Raw genomic sequence first — 26,282 nt, forward strand, 5'->3', positions numbered from 1 at the left:
CGGTCACACGCTTGAAAATGATCGTTTTTCAACGTATTCAGGCCTGACGCAGATATAGATGTTCTATTGCCATCGGGATACACGCCGAAAAAAACGTTACAAATTATTGTTTGTTTGTTTGCCTTATTGTAACATAATCCAGGTGTGCGTTTTATTATGAGGCCAGTAAGTCATTGGGTGCAGTACACATGAACGGAGCGCAGATAGCATATAGCTAAATCCCTGCTTTTGGTGGAAGCTCTTTTCAGAGAGAACGTAGTGTTACCTACGCTACGTGGCGACCTCCGTGTTAAGTAGCGAAACTGCCCCTCAGTGCTATATATCGGTACCTAAAATTGAATTTTGCATTGCTTTTTATGGTCAACTCGAGAAATTTACTGGGCGCTTAAGTCGTCGATAGGTTAGGTCGCCCATGGGCCTTGTGTCGCCCATGGGCCATTGTTGTGCTTGATTAAATAATGCCGTACCATATAAAACTAGACAATACGATACGAAATTTTCGTCTACTCACAGAACTTCGGTCTTGACAATGCTCAGATTTACACAAGACATTTTACGCTGTAAGATGATCACAATTTTTTATGGCTGCAGAATGTTTTTCTAATACAGAATTACTCAATTATGTTTATGATGCTTTAAAATTTCCGTTACCAACTCTCTCAACCAAGAACCTTTTAGAATTACCAACAATAGAGTTTTAATGTTGGCTAAAGTAGAATGGTAATTGCCGAACAAAACATTCAGACTAGAGAAGACTGGATTTCTAATACAGAATTCGTTTCCGACAGAGCGACAGCTTATATATAATGCCCACGAAGGTTGCAGGCATGGCACGGGGAATCTCACATTGTTTCTAGTGATCTAAGCTATGTACGATGTACCTAACTATGGTGAATTGGTTCCGGTAGCAGGTTAACCGGTGGCGTGTTGCCTGCTAATTGTTGGGGCACGTTATAGTCTGGGAGTAAGTGGGATCTGGACATAGACACGCTTCGTTCCGTGCTGGGAGCCCGCCGTCTTATGGAATACCTAACGGCGACACTGTGCCTGAAACACGAAATGTAGAGATATGGCGAATTTTATGACTTCATTGGTCGATTCGTATACTATGGCTCAGCAGCATATTCGTATAATATATTTCGGCCAGCTGACCGCTCCAGATAACTTCTATGCACCTAAAACGGATTTGGCACAGTTGCAAGCAAAGGCTTGAAACTAACAAAAATTTGTCAAGAAACTTCAGTAGCGACCTTGTTACGGGAAAGGCTCAACGCATTGCTCATATGGGAAGAAGTCCTTCGATGCTAATCATTTTTAGAATTTGAGTCACTTTTAGAGGTGCACAGTCTTGATCTTTTGTTGACCATGCACGGTCGCCATAGATGAGGCTTCGTTTCATCTTTACCGCCAGCCATCGAGAGAGCCCGGCGTGAGTACGGCGTCGTTCTGGAGGTAAATCGACCTCAAGTGGCAATCTTGAGTAGGTTTGGTCGTAAGATGTTGATGGTACTTGCAATGGACATCGGGAACATCTCTTTTTATGAAATAACTGCCGAAAATTAAGAAATAAACGCAAGTTACTTAAATTCTTCAGAAGGCTTATGGACCGTTGACGTGGTGATGGAAATCACGCAGTCTGGCCATTTGATGCCAGGGCGCATTGCCATACCTTAGTTACTTCCTGGACTGAGTAAAGGAATACTTTATATTTTCTTTAATCCACTGACTCTCCCGATTTAAATCTAAGTAATTACGGGGTTATCGTTGGCTACAAGTGGCAATTGGTAGGCAAGCATATCCGATTATCGATGTATCCTGAGAAGTCGTAGGAAATGCCAATATGGAAACGTCGATGGAAAGTATATATGGCTGTTCAGAAACTGCCACAGTTGGGACAGAATAAAAGAAAAAAGAGTAAGAGAAAAAAGTTCATCGTTTTGGCGCATCTAGTCCAAAAGTTGTTCCAGAAGGAGAGGGAGAGAAGGAGGAGAAAGTGGGCCAGATTCGCTTAGAATAGCCTAAAAAACACGGTCTCTTTTCGCAAAACGCGCAAGTGATTCGGGATGCTGTCATCAAAGATCTAAAGCAGAACACTAAAAACATCATCTTAAGGTCGAAGATAAGTCATGACCTTCATCGAATCGTTAAGCATCGAATTTGCTTAACTCATATGCTCGATAGGACCCTTCAAAGGTCTAGGTAATAATTTACGAATCTTACATTAAAAATATTCTGTCGTCTCAACAGCATGTGTGTTCTATCTTTTGTTTCATAGGCTAAGACACCGTTTTAGCTATAAAAGATTACACATTATAGCAAAGGTTAAATCCACCTAATTTCATCCGTATCAGCAGTAAAAATTAACACATGAGAAGCTTTTTGATTTTATAGTAGATTTTATAGTCTAGATAGGAAAGATCTCCTCCCGTGTCACGCCAATGATCCTATTAACTACTTGCGGGACTCAGGTCCGTTGCCTGTCACATACAGTTAATGCGGGTGAGGTGATTATGTTTCTGAAGCATTACGCTTCCCCTGGCAACACCCCAAGCTCTTAGGCGTCGCTAGTCGCTAAGAGCTAGCAGTCCACAAGCAGATGATTTATCCGACACGCAGTCGTGCGTTCCGGTCGCCTCTCTTGTATTTGCTCGTACACAGTGTTTCAAGGTGCATAGGGCACAAATGGCTTGATTCAACTTTAAGCCGTAAAAGTAAGTGTGAGTAACTTGTGGAGCAACCGCATTGGTTGATTCAATCGAAGAGTGACGGTACAACAACGAACTACTACGAGGCACATGTGCTTAAGATAATAGTTAACTGGACGTGTGATGTAAGTGGATACGAACTAAGGTAGTCTGGAAGTGGGGGTTCAAGAGGCAACAGTCGTCATTGTGAGCCATTTTTTTTTTTTTTTTTTTCAGAATCGAATCTAAGCTCACGCGGTCTATTTTTTATTTACTCTATAGTTCGAGATATGCAGGTTGATCGTAGTTCGCTTCGTATCGTAGACTGACAAAAACGTTGGGTTATGCGCGAATGATTTTGCCCTAGGTAGCTATAAATCATGAATAATGTATTGCTTTTTTTTTTACCATTATCCTAAGGTTATAACTTTTGTAAAATAAGCATCGTTAATAAATAAGATGTATGGTTATGTTTGTTCGTGAGATTTACTAGTTATATTTAGCTTCCCAATACTAGATGTTCTGAGCTTTACGTCCGACATCGCCTTTAGGCGTTCCACCAGACGGCTGGCTTCCATCACGGAACGGAATGTGTTTTCATCCGAATTCGAACCTAAACCATGTCGCTAAGATTAACATGCAAACATTTTACCCACAGAGCTATCGCGAGGGCTAATTCCACCATCCTAACAGGCGCTAACCGAAGTTTGAAGCTTTCTAGAAAAGCCGTTTCTAAGCATTTATTGTTTCTGATAATCATTTGTTCGATAGTGTAAGGCTCAAAGCAGCTGCCTACAGGTGTAGACCAAGGTTGCAAGTTTTTTTCACAGTCTTGCTTAAGAATTCTCTGGACTCTCTACAAATTAGGTGAAGATGATCTCCTGTGCAGACGATTTAGATATTCGCAATTACAATTGTTTCAACATGCTGCCCTAGGCAAATTGTTTCAGTACAATCAAACTTGCCACTGATCTGCAATGGTATCCTAGTGGAAAATCTCGAGCACTTGAACCGAACAAATGCCTCATTCTTCAAGAGAGCCTTGGAGTTGCACTGGACATTTTGTAACAGGCTTTTTGGGCGGGGACGCTGCTCTCCATCGAAGACCATTTTAATCTATCGTCAACTTCCGCACTCCAACAAAGCATGGTAGAACAAATGGGTCGACTCTGAACTCTACCGAATGAAAGCCACAACGGACAACATCTTGAGATTCTATCGTAAGGCCATTGCTACTGACAATACTTCTCCAATGCAAATAACGCAAAGTAAAATGCCCACAGCACTGCAACACATTAACGACATTAGTTACTTAAAGTTAAACGTTTCGAGTCTTAAGTTTGCCACTAGCATCAAGTACTGCTATAGACGGCTATCCATTTTCACGACGCAACGCAGCATGTCGATGTCGGTCTTTAACCTAGACGACTATGTGCCTATAAGAAGTAGGCAAGCATGTCACCATCAGGGGATGATGTCAGCTACCAAATCGAAGGTGACCTGGTTTATGCGTTACGACTGAGGACGCATGAACCGTATTAGGACAACGACCATTAACAACAATTGCACTATACAAGAAAGTCAAGCAAGGCCAATTTCTAACGGGCTTTCTACCCAGAGTAAGGACACTCACCTCTGTCGAGTGAATAAACACTGAGGTTTTCATAAAGAGAAAAAAAAGAAAAAAAAGCTAATTAACTAAGCCATCAAACAACAACGTTTCAGTTACTACATAACGAAATAATAACGACTAGTGCTCATCAGCAAAAGACTTATAATGGAAACACTCATAGTCGACATGAACTGGGTAATCGTTTCAGAAATTACCAAACGCTTCCTTTCGGCGATAGCCCCGCCATCTGAACTTCAGCGTGGGTAGAACTCTTCTCGTCCCCCTTATTTGCTGATTCGGTGACTATCTCACATTGGTTAGTGTTAAGTCAACAATAAAAACGGTCGCAAAGGAACGTTACGTCACACCGACGGCTACCATGGAAGCTGAACGCGTAGGTACGCTAACAGAAAACCTGTTTCCGTACTGATACCGAACATCGGCTGGAACTGGAGGCGCCTGCCTGTACCTGGGTGGTGGTGCTATCGATGATTTAAAAGGTAGAAATTGTGAAATATTTAACTTGCATTACCGTACTTACCGTATATTATAGGAAACAGAACTTGTGGCAAATTTAAGCCTTTATGCAGGGATAAGGCTCAACAGAAAAAATGTTCCGCTGTTTTTCGGTCAAGCTGGTAGCGTTTTCTGCCATTTAATAGAAGTTACTAAGCTGAAATCCAATATATTAAAACTGTCAAGTAAAACCTATCCGATGACGCTATTTTAAGTACATTTTTTTTGCTATCTTACTATAAATCATTTAAATGTAAAATTTGTTTAGAAAGGTAAAACTGATATTTAAAGAGAGTCATAAATCCCGTATGTAGAATGCGTTGTTGCTATTTAGGTGTTTTGCTCCTTATGGCCGTATATATGGCTTTTAATTTTTGAATACAGCAGATGATTCCAAATAAAACATTGTCAAGGGTCGTAATCGATAGGGGTTATCCGGACGTATACGTTCGTGCCATATTCGATGCAGAATTCTATGCAAGCCATAAATAGGCCGGCCGCTAGGATCAACAAGCCCATAGCTACATCCCAAACATTCAGCTGGTTAATATAGGTTGAATGCGTCTGTCGTAGAAGTGTTTTGATTTTCCAGCGTAACAGCTTCCTTTGTTTAATACGTGTGAACATATCCATGTCGAGCATCTGTAGTACAATCTGGTTGAATTTGTTAGCAAGAGGATGCCCCGGTGATATCAGGAAGCCGCTGACGCGTTCAGCTACAGCCTGGGCAGAGATGTCGACGAGATGCGAATAGTTTGCCGTGTAAATCTCGGCTGAAGACAAAATCGTGATGACGTTCTCATTACGTGCAGTAAAACGAATGCATGCCTCTTGAGTTCTTTGGTACAGCTTCCGATTTCGCTTGGCTTCGGCAAGCAGTCGAAGCACGTGAAGATTCGCCTCGGCCGTTATAAGTGAAGAGATGAAATCTTTCTCAAAGACACACACGCGCACTTTACCTTGTTCGAGTACCGCGACAAAATCCGCCACTGTGTTGAGCGTCCGATGCGAAGGGATATTGAAGCTAGACAATAGTTTTGTCCGAAACACCTGCGCTATCAGGATCGACCCGAGCAGCATCGTTATATACAGGATGCTATTTCGCCGTTTGTGAATTACAATGCCCACTTGTAGAAGACAGCCAAGTACTTGAAGCGCAGAGTACGCCGCATTGTGGATATTTAAGTTCAAAATGAATGTAAACGCCATAGCGGTGGCGACCAACGTAAACCAGCAATACTTGTCGAATATATTTATTAATCCGAAACTGCCCATTCGGTGCCGTGGGGTCCGTTTCGTTATGAAGTAATTCTGTGAGAAGGAGCTTACAGTCGAGTAGCCGACCTGACCTAGACGGTCCTCGGAAAATACGTGCCTTGCGAGCACCACATCGCCTTGTCTAGATCTTAGCTTGAAGAACACCTCTTCGGACTCTTGTTGGACAGGCTGATTGAGATTGACGAGTAACTTTTCTGCCGAATGATTGGTTAGAGATCGAATGATCTCCTGAAACTCATCAAAATCCCAGCAAATACTTCGGCAGACAACAATTAGCCGATCGATGCGGTTCATCTCCCTGAGGCGGATGCTAGCATCCTCTGACGTTAAGTTCACATTGGTACGTCGTTCACAGTCACGATACTTGCTGGGGATATCCAATAGGTTGTGATCTGGATTATGGGCACAGGAGATACACTTGGCTAACCAAGCACTACGCATCCTTCCGAAATCCTCCAGCTTGTCACCGAAAAATATCCACCTGCTTAGCGGTAGCCAATGCGCTGCATGAGTTAACTGGAGAACTTCGTCCTGGGTTAGTTTTCGATAGACGAATATCAGAGTCCATCTTTTATATTCAAGATCATGCCGAATCATCTCGATCACATCCGTTACGTTGGAGTAAATATACACAGCCTGATTTTGGTCCTGGAGCACCTTTGACTCAGGGAAGATAAGCACAACTGTAAAAGACACCTCGTATAGGAGTGAGAAAGCTTTCACAAGATTGTACATTGCTGCTGATGGCGCGACAAACCGGCTACAGTTGGCTCTTGAGTCTGCGCCCTCTCGACGTTGAAGTCCGACTACGTGATCAGCGTTCGATTATAAAGCTAAGTTAAAGGAGCGTGAACACCAAGCAAAATGCTACGGTCAGTTCGAGGCTACGTGTGAATTATTGCCTTAGCTACAATCGATCTCTAAGTGTCAAGAATGTACAGGCCGACTCATGAATAGTACTTGCTCTAAGTTGCAAGCCCTACGACAACCGGTCACATACGTAATAGGGAACCGACGAAGTGGGCTTGAAATTCACCTGACCGTGAGCAATCCTCATCCGTCAAACGAGTGCTTGCCGATGGCATATGGGCACGGAACCGTCACAGCAGGCACAGCAGCCGTTGTCGCATCTACTACTTGTTTGAGGTGAAGCAAATAGCTTATGAAGGTCCTCGGCTATTTACGAACCTAGTTATATTGGGCACGGAAACTTTTCATTCTCCCAATAGATTAATAACACAAGTACTCGTGATAGCTTAATGGTTATATAAATTAGTGGTTAAGCAAAAATGTTATCTGTTTGCTAATCTAAGGGACACGCTGTGCTCCAGATTCGGACCCGAACAGACAGGTTGTCTCGTGTTGAAAACTAGTCATCTTATGGAAACCCTAACGGCGATACCGGACGACTACCGCAAAAACAAATGCGTGCACACCATCGAGCCCATTTCTCAACGATGACAAATTTAAACGTACGAATAAGGATGAAGTTAGTTGCAAAACGTTGCCGTGCTTAAATAATTGTTATAAAAGAGGACACACATATTTATGAGGGTGGGGCATTTCATGAAATCACATTTTCGTTTCGTTCTAATATCGAAATACATATTTTTTTTTTATAATAATTTGAGATAGATAGCATTTTAAATATTTAAAGATTCAAAGCTGGTCGATTTTGAAAACGACAGAGGTTTACCTGCCTTCATCGAGTTCAATATTTTAACGCAAGAGTCGTTTGTCGTATTATTTACACAACGTTCAGACATGATTAGATGAGATAATATAGAAATGTGCTGTAGCATTGTGTCGTTTTTTCGGATGTTTTATGTATGAAAAATTCGACGTTAAGGCACCACCGTTCCAAGCACTAGGTCAACTATAGACGGGGTATCCAAAAGATGGCATAATATAACTGAAAAAATGGTCTGTGTAAAAAGTATCGCGATTCAGGCCCACTATTTTTCAAAACCCCGCGCGCGGTACGTACTAATTACGGAGTTGGTTGTACATGTGCTTTTCTGTAAACATTTAGTATACATCAAAAGGCTTGCAATAGGTAATAAAGGTCACGGCACTGAGCGCCCTTTTACAGAGAATCAAGATCCGTATAATTCTATGCGAGGAATAGCGAAACAACGTGAGCATCACTGAGTAGCGGTTTCTTGAACCCGTTGTTTCGTGTAGCTGTTAAGTTGGTTTCACAACTGTCCTATGAAATACTTTTTTGTGAAAAATCCTAGATTTGCTATTTACATTACGTAGTTGACGATGAGGAGTTCTACTGAGTATTTTAGGGATGTTTTGAAGGCGAACCCTTGGAGCACCATTAGATAGCTCGTCCAAAAAATGGCTTCGGCTTACGAAGAGCGATGCAACCGCGCCTCACTTCCATAATTTCAGACAGTGTTTACTTTCTAATACTGATTATTACATACTGGAAAGCTATTACGAAAGTTTCTAAGCATTTTCCCATTGATTCGAATGACAGAAATGGCGCGCAAATGATACACTTCGGTCACTTTTCTACTAGAAGGACGACACATTTGTTTAAGCTAATCCAGCGATTGTACGACCGTAACATCGCAAAAACAAAAAAACGAACAACTTTAACGAATATATACGTATAGCTTCCAAGCTAACACTTTCGAGGGTGAAGAGAGGAGCGTCAGCCCGTTGTCGACGCTTCTTGCCAAACCAGTACAAAAACGTTCGAAAAGTAAAGTACCTAAAGTTAATCGCTACAGCTGCTTCAAACTCTTCGTTGCTATAATTAATTGCCGTACAGAGGCGACTCTAGCTAACTTTATTTTATTAGAAATATTACGTAGCACAAACCCTAGCTGGCCTTTATTTTTCAGGTCCAAACTGTTCGTGGGTGTTAGCGACACGGCTCACGTACGCGGTACGGCACAGCTTATGTGCACCGATCTAGCATGATCTGAACGCGGCTAGAGCTCGTAGAGAACGTGACAGTCGAATATTCTGAAGCATAATACCGAAAGTGTCAGTGAACTAAATAACGGCCGATCATTGAATCGTAATCATAAATATATACAGAGTCAGACATAAGATGCAGATTAGTATATATATACAAACTAGGTTATAATGGCATCGCGGGTCATACGATTAACGCAGCTTTTCATCAAGCGCCATTACATAGCTGGCTGTAAAAACGTCAGGTATCAGAAGAAGTAAATAGCATTTTCTCTTGTTGTTGTGTGTCCTGTCCTACGTACACCAAACGATCACTGTAGATGAGCTAGTCGTGCCCGATTTTTCATCCCAAATTATACTTATCTGCTGCTTCAGATCGTTTCTAACAATTTTTAGTAAAAAACCGTTCTGCTTTTACTGTGTGTACACTTCTCTGGGGAACTATCTGTTGTAGCACTAAAATCAGATTGATAAGCATCGCTGTTCTCCACTAATTCATATATAGAAATATTCCGTTCATTTGAAAGTGGGGCGCCACATAAACATGATTACTCATATTAGAGTGAACATATGTCCTGTTCCAGGCGGTTGTATCCTCGAAGAGGAGAGCTCGCCGATCTTTATGTCCAAGCAGCCTTACGTGAATAAACAAAGCAATATATCGCACACTCCTAAACACCACTATTCTACGTCGCATGAACGACTAGATATGTTTCTTGCACAGTAGCCCCATTTTGACACATGTGTCCTACATATAGGTAACGCAACAAGAGTAGCATTGGCCTTCTAGCTCCTGTGGAACGTAAAACGAAGCAGGTTGTGTCGAAACACTTACGTTTACATAGGCGGCTGTGTAGCGCAAAAAAACTAAAGGAACAATGTCGAAATGCAATATTATTTCAACTTGTAAAACTCTAACAGAGCATTGGCTCACACTAGAGGTCATGGTTTCTATATAAGCTGAAATAAATATATTTGAAAATATAACTAGAAAGGTCTCTGGGTCATTTTTTGTTTAATAAAACGATGCTAACAAAGACCGTTTCTAATTGTAAAGGACGCTACTTGTATGGGATGTTTAAGCACATATACTAAATTCAAATCTAATTACTAAATTTGTTCAACTGTTCAACCTCTCTACCATTTTTGTTGATCTTCCATTTTACTTTACTTCAAAACTCCATCCGTAAGCTCTTTTAAACGAGTTCAAACTCTTGAGGTGCTGGGCAGCTCCTTATCCGGCGCTCCAAGTAAACACAATATCGCAACTAATTTATGGCTTGAAGGATCACAATTAACATCTACTTTGACGGGACTGACCATAACGAGTTGTTGTTGTTTCTGTTGTCGGATGGCTGCTAGTAAAAGGCAGTTGCACGGCGTCATTTTTGCCGACCCTTATGTTATAGTTTTTTGCTGTTCTTCGGATGTGCGGCTCCGTCGTTTCTATACTCTTGGATAACAGTCACCCGGACGAAGAAGCCTTGCAGAAAAGTTATGTTATAGGCCCTTTCGAGAGAGTGAGAACAGCTCGTATTTAATGGTAATAATAGGCATAAATAAAAACAGTAAAAGCAGCAGTGCCAGCGGCATTGCCATCGTCCTTTCGTTGTTATGGCTCCAGTCGGACGGCGTATTTCCGCCTAAAAATGCGCACAACTTAATGAAAATTTTCAGTAGAAAAATTAGAGAGCGGTCATGGATCATCAGTCGTCTCCCCATCGTCGATGCGCAATAATTGTTTACATTTTTTTTTCGTTACAATGCTTGCGTATAAGTTACCGTCGCAAAACGTGAACGCCCTTTAAGTTCGAAATCCTATGGCATCTGGTGAGAAGCGAATAATGAATCTAGAAAATATCTACGCGTGACATACATTATCTCTATTGTCTGCATATAAGCGCCCTCCTCTCTCTTAGAAAATTCGTATCCACCAATAGCGTTATTTGTGTTTAAAAAATACATATGGCGCCGTAGTAGGTCAAGGTCCAAAGTTGCCCTAGGCCTTCGCGTGGTCGGGCAGGGGTTCGCTCGTATACTTACCACGGTCGCAATCAAAGATTTTCTCACCGTCTATGGTTGGGGGCGTTTCGAATATTTCAGTAAACTTTCTGTGTTTCAAGTTATATCACTGTTGGCTGGCACGGTTGGACAACGGCCGGCTCCTAGTACGAAACGAAGCCCGTTTATTCCTCGTCTGAACCCAGACAACAACGTATCGCAAAGATTAGTAGGTAAATAAGTTATCCACTAAGTTATCACGAAGACACTATCAATACGCGCACAATCACCCAACTGGCCCATTAAAACGAAAGCTTTGTAGATAATTATAGGTATAACGAGCGAAAGAGAGCGTGGGGGGGGGGTGGCGCTGCAGCGAAACTTATGCCGACTACATCAAAGGTTCTGTTGCCCTTTAAAGGATACACTGTTTTTGAAATCCAATTTGCGCTGCCCGACGATATAGAGGGCTCGAAGTGTGCCTGGGATCCACGTTCTAACTCAGCCATCTCAGATGATTAGTGACTTGAAATTTTAATGCGTGTGCAAAAACACGCAACGTTTTTCAACTTTGCTTGCGCCCTGTAGTTGCGGACAAATAATGCCTGAACTTAACAGTGTAATTAATTCGAATGTTATTTAGTCGGATTATATATATATGTTCAAATCGTTCATACTTCCCAAGTGGCTCTCACGTAATAACACTATATGACGATATCTATGAGCTAAAGAAGGAAATGAATCAGAGCTCACACATGCTCCCTACACGCAAAACAACTTTCAACGGTTTATGAGCACTTACAATAAGTTTTAAATGTATACGCCTTCTACAAATGCCCTTCACGTTTCTTTCCACCTAGTAATCTTGAACAATCGCTAAATATATAGCGTAGCTTCATTATTCAATTATAAATTAACGGATAAGGCACTCTAAAAGCTAGAACGTATGCTACGCGGTATCCAAGAGATCATACAACTTCGGCATTGTTTTCAATCTACGATCATCAGTTCTTCGGTAGTACATTCATTTTTGTGCAATGTGCGGAAGGCTACAATTAGCTTTAATTCGCCCAGCTTGTCTTCCGCCCTTAAGCCTTAACCGTTACGACAGTGGGCCAATTCTGGTTCTGGGCGTCGTGGTTTGTTCGCAGTTCTTTATCGACGGTTTACTCTCTCCCTTAACATGACATGCGTTTACGTTGTCGTCTTGAACGTGGTACAGCAGTAGCTACGTCCGCCACAAATTCAGGCTCTGAAACAGCTGGTTGTTCTTCTTCTATTTCACACCGTGTTTTTGATATTCATTTCCTTTTTCTTTCTGTCTTGTCGTTTTTGTCCATCGGTGTCTATATATGATGGCCGCTAGGTTGCCGCCAGTATCTCCGACAGCCTCCCGCTTCGATGGCCCGCTCAACTCGGGCTTTCGATGGCGGCAGACAACGGAAGGGTGACGTGAGGCCCGTCCATCCAGTCTGGGTAGGCAGCAGCTCACTGCTCCGAATAGCTCCGAAGCTCCGCAGGGATAGACGTAGCCACAGCGTTTACAACGAACGTAATAGTGGCAGCGGTACCGACGTCGGTTCTCGGAGGCCTTGCAGCTGTCGTCGACGCTCCTGAGCAAAAAGTCGGAGCAGCTCAAATGGAATCTACTGCCGAATGAGTTTGGCTTGGTGAGCGAAGTGCATGGAGCACTGTTCAGAAGCGCCTTAACTGTCTGCAACGCGGTGCGTAGATGGTTGCTGTTCTGGTTATTCATAAGCCGCCCTACGTTTCAGAGAACATCGGGCGGACGATGGCATCATACCCTTGCACGCCTCGATTGCGCCTCGTTAACTCCGCCTCAGAATGTCTTCTATAGGCATCCCTAACATTCAGTCAAGTAAATAGCTGTTTTTACGGCCGAGAAGGTACTGGAGATAACCGTTAACACAACTACGGCGCTCAGTAGTAATTTTACTATATATTTACATAATTAATAATAAGAATAACGTGTCACTATAAATACAGACGCCTGCTGTGGCTCGCAGCATAATGGCCATTAACGTTCGACGCCGTATGCGCATTATTGAATATGAAAAAATACTCTATTTTATACCCCGGATAAAAAAAGGGACGCGTCTCCGATTATGAGGCTCACCAGCGGCATTTGTTTGCAGATTGTATCTGCTTGTAAAGGCAGACACGCCTGGCTAGAGAGATGGGGCTTCGTATAGCAGTTCCTGCAGTTCAGATAGTTGAAATAACTCTAAGTTTGTTAAGTAAGTTGGCAATGAATGTACGTGTACGTGTTTTGTTGTTAAGTATGAGGTCGTAGGTCTGCATTTGCACTTTATCGGAAAACAGATTATAGTATTTACAAAACAACATCGGAGTACTTATTAATAATAATTATTCAGTAGATGCAGGACGCCAACAGCAGGCAATATTGGCCCACTTTTAATCTAGAAATTCTAGATCGTTGGTAACAACTTATATGGTCTTGTTCATTGCTTTGATCAGTAAGCGTACACATTTACACACAGCATCAGGAATCATAATATAACAATAGGAATCATAAATATATAAGAAAAATAAGCCACTAAATTTTTCATCCTCGACTTCCAGCGTCTGTCGACACTGCTCATTTGCAGTGACGATGTTGTATAAGTAACGTAACAAAAGATCGACTAGAAATGTTCCAATATAGAGCATCGTCGCTAATGACGATGCAGGGCTTAAATAATATTCCTTTCGTCCTTTGCCTCCTACAAAGCATACGGATTGTCTCTCCGTTTGTTCATTCCTGCGCTCACGCGTCCTTCGCTCGCAAACGTAGTGATACCAAACAACACCGAAATTTCGACGCTGCGCGATCACGCCTCCTATCTTGTCAATGTTCTATATTTTTCCTGATGGCAGTAGAAGGCGATTGCTTGTGCTGATTGCTAAATAACTACTCATATTAGATTGCATCGACAGTGACGAAAACATAACTGTGACTAAAGGGACACGGATCGAGGATATAACATCGCACAAGCCACGCTCATAGCCGGTCCGATACATTTACTCCGTCTAGCCAGCTTTAGTAGTTGCATCTGCTCTTCCCATGTATTGACAAATATGGATTCATTATAATAAAAAAAAACAGCAGTGATCGTATAGCTGATGCAGGTTTGGCGGCGGCGGCGGCGGCGGCGGCGGCAGCGACTGAACTACGTGAGGCCTAAGGCAACGAGCACAACGGCACCCTTCGAAATGCACACGCGTCTGTGTGTTTGTGTTATAATTAGTATATTAATAATCCAGATTAGTTGTTCAGAGCGTTATTATTATCTTATCCTCTGTCGACCCTACATGCAGCTGTCCGCTACTTCGTTGATAATTACACTATGCACGTGTACGACGCCAGCTGGTGCGGAGGCAGATGCAAAATGCCTTTTTTGCCATACTCATAGACATAGCACATGCAGGTGCCTGCACATATCCGATACATATTGTGTTTAACTTCTATGAGAATTCGAACTACTCACTGTAGATAAGACTGCTTCCCATGCCTGTAAGACAAGAAAAGGAAGTTATATAACCTTACACGCAAGAAAGTACGTGCACTTCTGACATACTGTGTACTTCTGTTCGTTGCGATCATCTCACCATATTTTCTGCGCTGTCGCAATAATTATCGAAGTAGATGAAAGAAGGTAGATGGCTATTATCAGATCTAAATGGCAAGCGTCAGTATTTAGATAAAATTTACACTTGCTCCTTGTTGTCATTGTTGTTGGATTATGGTAAGAACAGAAAGTTATAACCCACGTACGTTTCAGCGACGCGTCGACGGCTGTGGCGGCAACTGTTTTGTCCAAATGATTTTCCAACTTTCGCTTTCAGTTGCTTTAGAACACTTTAGTGAATTGACGCAACTTCCTTCTGCGACCTACAGAAGAAGAACGAGACGACTACAGACGCACTTTCCTTTTCTAAAAAATTCAGATCATCTAAGTTCCATCTCCGTCAAGCCACTCCCGCTCTCTGACTTTTGCTCAATCTCCTCTGAAATCGTGTCCATCAGTGAAGCCTCATCTTCTTCTGCCCCACGTTCTGCTCCTGCAGCGGTGCCATTGATCGCCGTTGGTTGATGGTTCCCTCCTAAACAACGGCTTCCCTAAGTCTCAGCGCGTCAGCCAAACCGGTTGCGCGGCTCATTGGCCTTTTCTTGCCATTGCGACCAATGCTACAAGTAGCAAAGGCGAACGATCTGCTAGGAAATTGTTCTCTCGGCCTGGGTTGTTCACTGGCGATGCTTCCAACTTCGCGCGAATAGTGACACCATCGGCCAACAGTAAAGTGAGGCAAAAAAAACTTGTAATTGGAACTCCAAAGAAGAACTGAACCGGCTCCAACCACCTGCCCACTAAATGGGGCCCGTAAGGTCAAAGTCAGCACACAGTTGTCTGTCATCCAAAAGTGGCAATGACAATGCCCAGCACCAATAGGCCAGAGCGTCATTACGACTGTTGCCGCCGTTGTTGAACCAGTAGATTGCGCCGATCACTCAGCGCTGTTGTTCTGGCGTTCGCTTCCAAAAGCTGATTTGAGTTGTCCATGACCATGACCAGTGATGACGATAACACTACTGCTGCTACCGCGCGAATCGAACGTTTCCACGAAGGTAACCCCTCTTCGTACTGCATAAGAACGGATTTGTATGATGATGCGGTACGGTTCGGTAAGCACGCTGTAATAAATGGTCGTTGATAGCTACTGCCTATAGGAAGCGTCCGTGGACGTACCCGCATTACAATGCACAGTAAAGTAGTCCCGATCATGGGCAAGATGTTCGTGTTAGATTTGCATTGCCCATTGGGTAACTGATTTTCACAGAGGGTTACAGTATGCATTGTTTAATATAAATCGTACGGAACCAGCTGGATTACAAGCAGTTCATGAACTCTGTTTCGCCAAAAACAAATATATCATGTTTCCATATCGTGTTTATCTATATGGAGCACGTTCGCTCAAGAGTGCGCGAAAAAAATGCAGTATAATTTCGGTACGGGAATTTTCAGCGATAAAAGAACAAGTACCGCTACGCAAATATCCGCGTTCAACTACTATACAGTAGAAAAATTCATTTGCTATATTAGCAAAGTTGGGTAATACGGGACTGGATTAGTAACAGGGAATAGTCGATCTCGTTTCTCATTGTTGGTTGGCTATTGCTATGCAAGCGGTGTCGTTAGAAGCAGCAGTAAACAGTCACACTCTACACGCTTGCTAAAAGTTTGGCACTTTAAAGCAATACGTTAGATTAAAAATAATTCAATTTCCATTATAACTTTTACGCTATTGAAATTTCGCTTGTTAACGTTTGCTAACGCCGAAGCGCGTGTTGCCTGTGACAATTTCTAACCATACGTATATTTGTTTCTCTAGAAACATTTGCTTTAGTCCAATAGCTGGCCATCGTTGCTGACGGCCAGATCAGACAACGCCACCGATCTATGGTTAGAACGGTGAGAAAAGCTCCGGACTTCAGCTGAAATCCTGCTCACTTCACGGTACGTTCATTTTTCGGACTAGACAATCGATCAGCGTTGAAAGTCTCGAGATTGACTAACGTCGTGCGGAAGGTAGCAGGGGGCAGCCTTAGAAAGCCTTCCTTGCGGCGCGCATATATTTGACTGTTAGATACTGTAAATACAGTGCTTTTCCCACGCTGCCAACGGTTCCTAATTTCTAGCATTGCTCGTTCGCTTTCCGCCTCTTTACATTTCTTTGTCCAAAGATATTTGTACTAATCCAATAGCTGGTCATCGCTATCGGCGGCCGCAGTCAGGCAACGCTACGATTCGACGCTTGGAACGATAAGAAAAAACTCCGGACTCCATCTGGAAATAGTAGGCGCTCGCCCGGCTGCTTTTTGCCTTATTCTCCAGATTTCGATGTGGGTCGTCCCCGTCGCTGGGTTTGTTCGCCTCGTTGCGATTCCGTTTGTTCAGCAGCGAATGTCGCCTTTACTGGATATTGTACGAGTGCAGGGGCGGCAGCAGCAGCCGACTTCTAGCTGCGCCGGGGTAGAGTGTTGTGTGAAAGCGTACGCTACTTTTACAAAATTAAGTGCTACCGCTTATTGCAGCGTCGTAGGGTTATTTCGTATAACTCAGACGACGGCAGCAGCAGCCGCCGAAGTCTAAACAAGAGTATCGGTCAGACGGACCGACCCTCACGTAAGCGATATCATAAAGCTCAATAGATGTTAATAACAACAACGGCTGTGTCAACAACACGTTTTAACGATCTGTCGCATTCGTTATGCTGCTAGCGGCATCGATGACGGTTGAAGCTCCGTCTCTGTCCGCGGAGGGAAAACAGAGTAGAAGTCAGAGGAAAAGGCTGTGAATGCCTATGGCGACGACGCAGAGATCTCTCACTGCACCAAAAGGGCAGAACGAGCGAAGACAGCAAATCTTCGATGGCTATCATCATGCATAGCGCAACTAGAAAAAGCACTCATAAACTAAGAAACTTCTACAGAATCCATTCTCATCGATTGGATCAAATGTCGTCCCAGGAGTAGCGCCGATTGTGAAAAGTTCCGTCACAAACGGCACACGTTATTTGGTCAGGAACTGTTACATTCGGCGGCGTCGCTCCGCGCAAAACACTTTGTGTAGACCTTTCAACGGGCCTTGAAAAGCACAAAAAAGAGATGTTCTAAAGGATGATACATCACGTAGCACAAACTTAATGGCTGCCTGTTTCTCTTCAGAGGCAAAGGGGATGCAATTCACTCGAAAGTTACTGTTCGTAACAAGATGAACGACGGTTTATGGAAAGGCGTCCACAATTGTTGATGCGATAGAAGTATAAAACTAGACGTTGCATGGGAGGAAACAAGGCCTATGTGCAGGCGCAATAAAAAAGGCCAGTGGAAGTTTTTCAGAATGACTCTTTCGCGGAATGCTGGAGTCACCAACACGACTCGGATACTGTGCCGCAGGGTTAGAATCTATTTCAAAGAAATACGATCAATAGCTATTTTTTTTTATTTGCAGTGAAACATTTTCGCGGAGCCAACGAGGCCTACGAATAGAAAGGTTCGAACAACCAAGGCGCCCTTTGAACAAGCCTTCTCAGGCTCAGTCATCATTAGTAAGATATTCTCACAGGAGAGTACCACTTGTTAGTCGAGCTATATGTAAACAACTTAATTTATCGCTACCTGAACGATTTCGTTTTCTCTCTCTGAGACAAATTGTGTTTTTTGATCTGAAAAATAATCTACGTAATGTTTATCAAGTAATGTTTGACTAGAGCCAAAACTAATGTAAGAAGAATAAAGTTCACAATATCGATGTAACTTCAAGAAAAAATATGTAAGAAAACTAGCCAGGGTACTTAGTAAGCAGCTCATCGCTTAGTCTACTTTAGTCAAGGTCGCATTTCTTCTATGAAATACCTATTATACCTGTATTCCTTTGTCATCATTGATTATTTTATTAGAATTTATCGACTTGAGTACTGTTAACGAGCTTTACTGTTCTATTATGTGCGATTATGTACCTCGCGCACGAAAGATATCTCTCTAATGGGTCGCCGCGAATCCGCACTAAATAACAATGTTAGTATTGACGATTTATCTCTTTAAGATCTCTCCGAGCAGATTTTTCAACAAATTTTCGGACTACCGGCTATGCATAGCCAAGGTGCGCAGGCCTCTATCGCGCTCATTTGATCACGAATGGCCAATAAATTTCCATTATAACTACTTTATCTTTATCGTCCTAAGCGTAACCTACTAAGTTTTTTTTCGTTCGTTCGTTCATCCATGTGTAAATATATTTTAAACTTTGCGCTGTGTTGTAAACTGTACATTGATTTTTGGATATGTATGACGGTGGCGTGTTCGCTACGGCAGTGGGCAACGAACGAATCGGCAAGCGCCATCGCGGCGCGATTTGAAATGGTAAACTCACTGAAAAATGGCAATGTTGGTATCGATGGCACTTTGTCTTGCCCTAAAGGCTGGTGGGATGCCGGTATCCGTGTGGAAGAACCTTTTACGTCTAACGCTATCGCATACAATGTGTCTGTTATTTTCGCTGCTGTCGTTACTGGCACGCGGCCTAGATCTTCTGTTATTGTTATCGTCGCGTTTGTTGTAGTCGGTTGTGAGCTACTGAATTGAAGAGGGAACTGTCGGATGGATGATAGGAATATCTAGCGCGACAACAGTGGCATATGCCGTCGTCGATGGTCATAAGAGTACTAACAGTACTGCTGGCGATAAAGGCTGCACCGTATTACAGCTGCAGCTGCTGCTGCTGCTGCTCAGGTAAAGCCACATTTAGCTTTATTCTGTTCCTGACGAGGCTGAGCGTCGTCGATTCATCGCTGTCGTTGTTGATCTTCAACTACGACTGCATCCGAAAGTCTTCGAAAATCCGACACAATTCTGTACAAGTTCATTATATGGACCCTCGGCAGTTGTTGGTCATCAGTCTCTGCAACGTTCGTTCGGTGGGTAGCATTATGAAGGTCATGATTGTCGATGAGCAGACGAAAAACGTTCCTCGGTACTATTGGTGATGGTCAGCCTACAAATAGACGAATAGAATGAGTGGTCAGCGAATGCAGAAGATCAGAAACAGCAGTATCAGCTATGAGTAAAGTCAAAACAGGCGAGCCTGTAGGTGACAGGTAGAAAAAGTCTAACGGAGTAGGAACGAGGTGTTAGTCGGATGACAATTGCCGTCTTACGAACGAGACGGAAGACGGCGTTCAACATGTAGTTGGGGACGATGATGATGGTGGAAAACGCTAGTGACGGTGGTTTTCTCAAAACGGTGTTTCTCGTCGTGTGACATATCCGTAGAACTAGCGCTAATCGCTCTGGTGCGTCTGGTTGAAACCATGATGAACATTGTCACCGTTAGATAAAATTCGAACAAACATAAAAATGAATGAGCAGGCTAAGAGAACAGAAATCCGATGGTGGAGCCAGCCAAAGTTTTCCCGAGAACGCTGAAGTATACATCTAGAAGTTCCAGTACTGACATCCGTTGAAACATCTAACACGATCGGTATTCTTCAATAACAAATCAATCAAAGGGAATTCAGTTTCATTGTCGCGTCTTATTTTAGTAATTATTAGTACTTTAGCATTTGATCATACTTTAGGTTCGAGACGCACATCTCGAAAATGTTTGACATCGAAGACAAAGGACACGGCTGTCATTCTCACTCGCAGTAAGCCACTCTCTACCTAATTTAACCGCCGTTTTTGCGCCTGATCGATGAATCTCATCCATACCATTGTTTTTCTCGATTTGTATGTCTGTATGGTGACCTGCGCATGCTCATTTATCCATTCTGCAGCAGTGTTTTCGACTATTGTGTCGCGGCAAAATTTTTGCTTGCCGTACGCCCTCTTCACTATACAGTCAATGTTCTAGCAGTTCAGAAGCTGACATCGCGAGACATAGACGCAATGGTAATAGGAGGATCGTAAGCATTCTTAATGTTGGCATTCGTTGGGAAGCAACTGAAAGAAACTGCCAATGAGACTGTCCGTCTGTCGAAAGCTCAGTTTCCGGGTTCTTGTGTCCAACGTGGTACGGCGGCGTCAGTGGTGGCAGAAAACAGAAACCGCAACGACGCGCTGCTGCTGCGCAATCTTCGCGATTATAAAGTTAGAAGTAGCGTCGGCGACAACGAACACAACAACCAGCAAGGATTCTACATTCGTTCGTGGATCTCTTCTCCTGCAGCTAGTCGTCGCTTGGCCGTTGCAACTACACGGTTTGATAATCCGTCCATCTTTCTTTCGCCCGTTTTCCGGTTCCGCTGACCGTTTATCTCCGCCTTCACCGGACTACTTGCCCAAAAAGTTCTCGTTGTCGTCGAATCTCGTTGGTCGTTGACGTACCGACTTCATCTATCACTGGTACGACCACCCTCTCTCTCTCTCTCTCCCTCTATTTTTGTTTGTTGATGTGTGTGTCATTATCGACCGCTCCCCGTTTTACGTTCTGATTTTCTATTATTTTCGTGGCAATTGTTCCTTGTTGCGTCCTTGCAGTATTCGGCGTTGACCGGGCCGTTCAAGTCAATGGCTTGTACTGTTTACCTCTATGCCAGCTTGACTAACGAAGGGCTGTAAAGTTAACGCGACCGTGCAGAGACTCCGCCGATGGTGGCAGCTGCAACAAAATTCGTTCTTCCTCACAGACCACGACGAGGAACAGCGGACATCGGCGTGCCTGCGTCAACGGTGAAGAGGAACTAGTGTATCATAGATCAGCAATTTTCGTTCGTAGGCTCCCAATGTTACACAATAGTTGACGAGTGTGCAACAGACTATTTGCAGTCACCATCGAGAACTAACATGTCGACGGTAGCTGGCGTTGTCGTTACTGTGAGAGCACTTCAATTACTTCAATGAGCGGCAAGGACAGGTGTGGCAACCACAGTGTAATGGAGCTAATAGTGTGCGGGAAGCTGTCGGAAAATTATCCGCCGTGCTGGTGACTTGGTCAGCATTCATGCGAAAATCTGTTGAAATCCACAAGTGCCTCTATGAATAATAATCATAGATTTTTCAGGGGCTCGAGGAGTTCTCTTGGCGCTCACAAATATCCAGGCTATAAGCGGCCGTCAATGAGCTTAGCTAAAGTGAGCTTGTTGTTCCGAAACCAACAAAGAGTACTTCTTTTCAAGTTCACTACTAATTAAGATAAGAGTATTTAGCAGCATCTGGAAACAAACCGCTGCTTAATAAATGCATTTATCCTTTTAGAGAGACCGTTAACTTGTTGACTTTGACAACCCATCGTAAGCTTGATTCTATAGCGTAATCTTCAGACATGTCGCAGTGGTGTTCGATATTGAGACTTTACAGGTGCGATCATTGTTGCCCCCATATGGACTAAGGGCCAGAAGTGCGTTTTCAGAACAGAAAAGGTCTTGTTGACGTTGCTTGGTTGATGGGTATAAAACGACACTTCGCCTGCATAGTGTTACACTTGCATTTGCTTTAAGGCTGTAACATAAAAATAAAATCTCTAAATTCGTTCACGGCATTAACAGAACCAAAGATTTTTGATTAGCAATGGCGGTCCCAGCGGCTGGAGCGATAGTCATCAATTAATGGCTGATGATGAAGGCAGAAAATTGGTATTGCTTCATTATGTAGAAAAATATTGAAAGCATCGAGGATTAACGGGGCAAGCGGCTAACGAGAGGAACGCCTTAGTAATTTAAATGCTTGAGGATCAGAATGATAAATTTACCAGTTACTGCTGAGCTCATCGCTCTCGAAATCGTCCTTGACTGCTGTTTAGCTGCTCCTATAAAAAAAAAAAAACAGATTACAAAATACACAGATACCGCAGTATTAATTAGTTTGTTTTTACTACGGAAAACAATTGCAACAAAACAGAAGTTACGATTTTTACGCTGATTAGAAAGCCCATGCATCTCTTATAGGCTCGGCAGGTAACTCAGTTGGCAATGAACCTGTGTCATAGAAATTCTGTTGCGCACAATAATAGCAATAGTAGTCAGGAAAACAGTCACAGACACAGCTGACGTGGACGTGGTAAAAGGGCACGTTCATTAAATTGGCCAGACTTCATTGATAATGATAGGTGACTTAGGACCGGTTAAATCGATGATGACTGAAGAAATTGTCGAAAGTCACTAAAAAACTGTCCTTCCAATATAATTACTGCTGGATAGCCTTCATCACGCGTGTTTTCACAGAAAAGCTCATAGTACAACAATACAACCGCAAGCGAGATCAAGCAGTGCGCTTTTTTATTATTTATTTTCTACTCTATTTTAAAGCAAATAATGCCTATACAATAAATGGACAGTTACCTCTCCAGCAGTACGCGATCCGGTTAGCCGTCGGTCAGTACCGATCTAACGCGTGTTGGCACAAACTTCAACTTGGTTCGTTTTTGCGTTGGGTTGAAGTTCTTTTTAGCTGTCAGCGAATGAGCCAATCGGTCCTCCTTTGGCCAACGTGAGCATCGTATCTGCCGCTAATATTTGCAGCTTTTACTGCTACCGTCGTCGGCCAGCAAAGGCGCTGCTTCGTCCGACTTTTCATTCTTCCTTCGACTGCGAAGTTCAAGGTCGTTACGTTCTTTGCCCATGGTCGACTGTTCAGATCATTTTTTCCCATAATCGTCTGCCAGTAGTTTCTACGGAATAGCAACGTATGCAGTGTTCAGTGCGTCTGATTATCTCGTTTTTTTTTTGATTAGAAACTACGGGTAGATCAAGATTAATCTTTGAATTATAATAGTCTTTTAAAATGTTCTCGGAAGCATGAAAATGTAGCAGAACTGCAAAGATAATCTACTATCTAGCCTAAAACGGGTGAAACTTTTCAAGTGTTTGTTTATAGATAACGTTTCGGAAAGCGAAGAGCATACATAATAAGCTTCACTAGCCAACAGAGAGCGATGAAAAGTTATAACGAAGCGTCGCAAAACATCTAGAAGACAATCAAGCCGTGAACTTGGCGTAAACAACTTAAGTGTCTATTACATTTGGAGACGTGACGACTGGGAAGAGATCTTATGGAATACCCTGCCCCCGCCCCTCCGGAATGCGACGCCAATGGGCTTTTTCATATGGGTATATCTTAGAAGTGAAGTCTATTCCCAAAAGCCCGCGAAGCTGAAGGACTTGAAATTGCGGCCGAGCAAAGACGCGCCACAACATCAAATGTTTATAGATATATATTATATCGGCAACGTATTGACCAGAAGGCATAATCATTTTACGCATCTGCCGTCAGGGGAAGTTCTAGATACTGTTTGCGCAATTTAAATATTAATTACACGTAAATAAAAACTGAATTTAACTGTATCTATGTTTTGTGTGACATCCTGTATATTAGCGCGTCAGGACACGGTTTGTAGTCGTAATATTAGAATCTGATAGAGGCAATAAGCGTTGCTATAGGGTACTCTAGACTGGGTCTGTACAACGTTTGCTATTTGCGCGCAGTTACTTTTATGACTGCTTAGTAAGTTTATATATTACCCCACTACTACTACCACCACTCCCCATTAATATGAGTGCTATAACGACTACGGAAATCTGAAAGTATGTACCCATATAATATCAATTGGTCTAATCAACCATTTACTCTTAGAACGGGAGAAGGTATAGTTTATGAATCAATCACATATATTAATCTAACTATCACTCAAATCCATGTCTTGTAAGGTAAAATTATATTATTATCTGTGTTTAACAAACGAAAAGTTCTTTTTTGATACTCTACATCGAAATCAGTATATTCATAAGGTTTTGTTTTCGTTCGATCTGTACCGTTTGGGGTGGCGGACGCAGTCGATGACGGTGCCGCCAGGTTTTCCCAGTGTTCATTTCCAGCTAACCTCATGGCGCGCACTGCGCTTCCGTGGTCTAGGACTATCTCATGGCTGCGTTACGATGGCTTCCCTTGCTTTTCTTGTTCTCTCCACACATCTTCGCACATAGAGTTCTGCTCCCTTTGGGTCTTGCGAGCTAAAGGCCTTGTCATTACAGCGTATGGCCTGTAGACGTGGATGCCGACGCGGATCAAACGAGCCGGGAACAGAAGTTTCGACACCGATCGTTGCGCAACGCAAAATTTGTCGACACCTTTTCTCACCGCGCATCCGCTTGTCTGTTCCAGTCTGCATCAACTGCTATAGGTGCTGCCGGTTCTGCTCCATTGACGCCGATTGTAAATACGCAACAGGACAATATTCATTCGGGTCGTGACAACAGTTTACAGAAAGCGGCAGGTTATTATAAACGAGACGCTTTCAATATAAGAAAAGAAAAAAAAAAGTTTCCAGTGATCGTTTGCAGCAGCAGCAGCAGCAACAATGACGTTGTAAACATGTGACACAACATGTCGTCGAGTAAGAGTTGCTGGCCGCCGTATAGGCGGCGGCGTCAGAATTCGGTCATCTTGATTACCTTTTGCCGAGTCCGTCATTACCAGATCGTAGTAGTAATCACAATGGCTGGCCAGTCATGACTGGCTGTGCAGCCTGCAAATGATTGGCCGCCAATCGCTTGTGCTTATGCTGGAAGTATAGATAATATTGATATGACGTTCACTGCACACGTACAGGATAACTTGCACAGGTTATTTCTACAATAAATATAGCTTATATTCACGTCTAGTGAAAGAATTAGTTGGCATAGAGAAATTGCACATATTGATTCAATGCTTAGTGTACAGAAGAATGGCTACGAGTTATTACCAGTCACAACATTTTATTACTACTATTTCGTGTTCCGGTAATGGCGTAACCGGTAACGAGGCTGATGTCATAAGCCAATTTGCCGCAAGGCACGTGTGGACACCTGCGCAAAAATCCTTGACCAAGAAATAGTTTTCGATGGGAGAAGACGCCAGCGTAAGCTGACGATGCCTATACTTGGAATACGTTTGGAAATTGGTTGGCTACAAGGGCGAGCCACAATTTCCCATGGCAATATCCAAAGGATCTCGAGAATTGAGTCGTGCGGAGAAATGTGTGTAGCTTCGTTAGACAGTTGATCAGAAGACTGCTTTAGGCTTAATTTGCCAACTAAAACGAGCAAATCCTTATGTGGTTTGATGCGACACTGGCGTGGTTAATTGTACCCTTATTTTTTAGTCGCCCGTCGATTATTTGGATATAAGGCCGTAATCCGGTGGAATATGGAGCCAGGTCCGGCAATAATATTTCGACGTACCAAGCTCTCGGGAAGAGCTGCGTTCGAGAGGCCTTTATTTGCCCCTCTTTCTTCGTTCTGTCACTAGCACCCGCTACGTCGGCAAGCGTATATCCTAAGTATTGTGGTGCCCCGACGTTCTTTGCTTCTTGGATATCGCATACTGTGTTATAAGGTGCTCGTGTTAGTTGATAGGTTTCGAATAGGGGCTGTTTGTCTATCTTGTTGCGAGGCCTTTCGAAGACCACCGTAAATTGTTGTCCCAGCGTTCATGCCTCAACTTGCAACTCAGTTTGTCTACGTTTGCGTACGGTCAGCGTTTGAGTCACGTATTGCTGCCGATTTTCTCATACTATTTCATTTTTATTACGCCTTCGCGCTCGTTCCTAGCTGACATTTTCTATCCAGATAAACAATGCTATTTAAATAATTATATTACCCTATCTCCTGCCCGACCAGTGGTGTCAATATATATCAAACATATATATATATATAAGCTACTATATGCCCGTCACGTGGCGCTGCTGTTCGAGTGACAGTAC

The 26,282-nt window shown here is 43.0% G+C and overlaps 4 long non-coding RNA genes across 5 annotated transcripts in view; 2 read left to right on the forward strand and 2 right to left on the reverse strand.

Moving 5' to 3' along the window:
- Nucleotides 1-26,282, forward strand: part of LOC111271069 (uncharacterized) — a 41,065-nt gene that overhangs the window by 6,892 nt on the left and 7,891 nt on the right. The window lies entirely within an intron of this gene.
- LOC147752041 (uncharacterized) lies at nucleotides 7,453-10,018 on the forward strand. Its single transcript, XR_015315167.1, has 2 exons — nucleotides 7,453-7,562; nucleotides 8,949-10,018. It is a non-coding gene; the product is annotated as an uncharacterized LOC147752041 (long non-coding RNA).
- On the reverse strand, nucleotides 8,949-15,202 carry LOC111271072 (uncharacterized). The gene is made up of 3 exons (XR_002686637.2): nucleotides 14,822-15,202; nucleotides 14,535-14,558; nucleotides 8,949-9,072 (listed from the first exon to the last, which is right to left on the reverse strand). It is a non-coding gene; the product is annotated as an uncharacterized LOC111271072 (long non-coding RNA).
- LOC111271073 (uncharacterized) lies at nucleotides 18,124-23,847 on the reverse strand. Its single transcript, XR_002686638.2, has 3 exons — nucleotides 22,885-23,847; nucleotides 22,296-22,352; nucleotides 18,124-19,601 (listed from the first exon to the last, which is right to left on the reverse strand). It is a non-coding gene; the product is annotated as an uncharacterized LOC111271073 (long non-coding RNA).

This window comes from Varroa jacobsoni, unplaced genomic scaffold, assembly GCF_002532875.2.
Source record: "Varroa jacobsoni isolate VJ856 unplaced genomic scaffold, vjacob_1.0 contig00310, whole genome shotgun sequence".
In the NCBI taxonomy this organism is placed as follows: domain Eukaryota; kingdom Metazoa; phylum Arthropoda; class Arachnida; order Mesostigmata; family Varroidae; genus Varroa; species Varroa jacobsoni.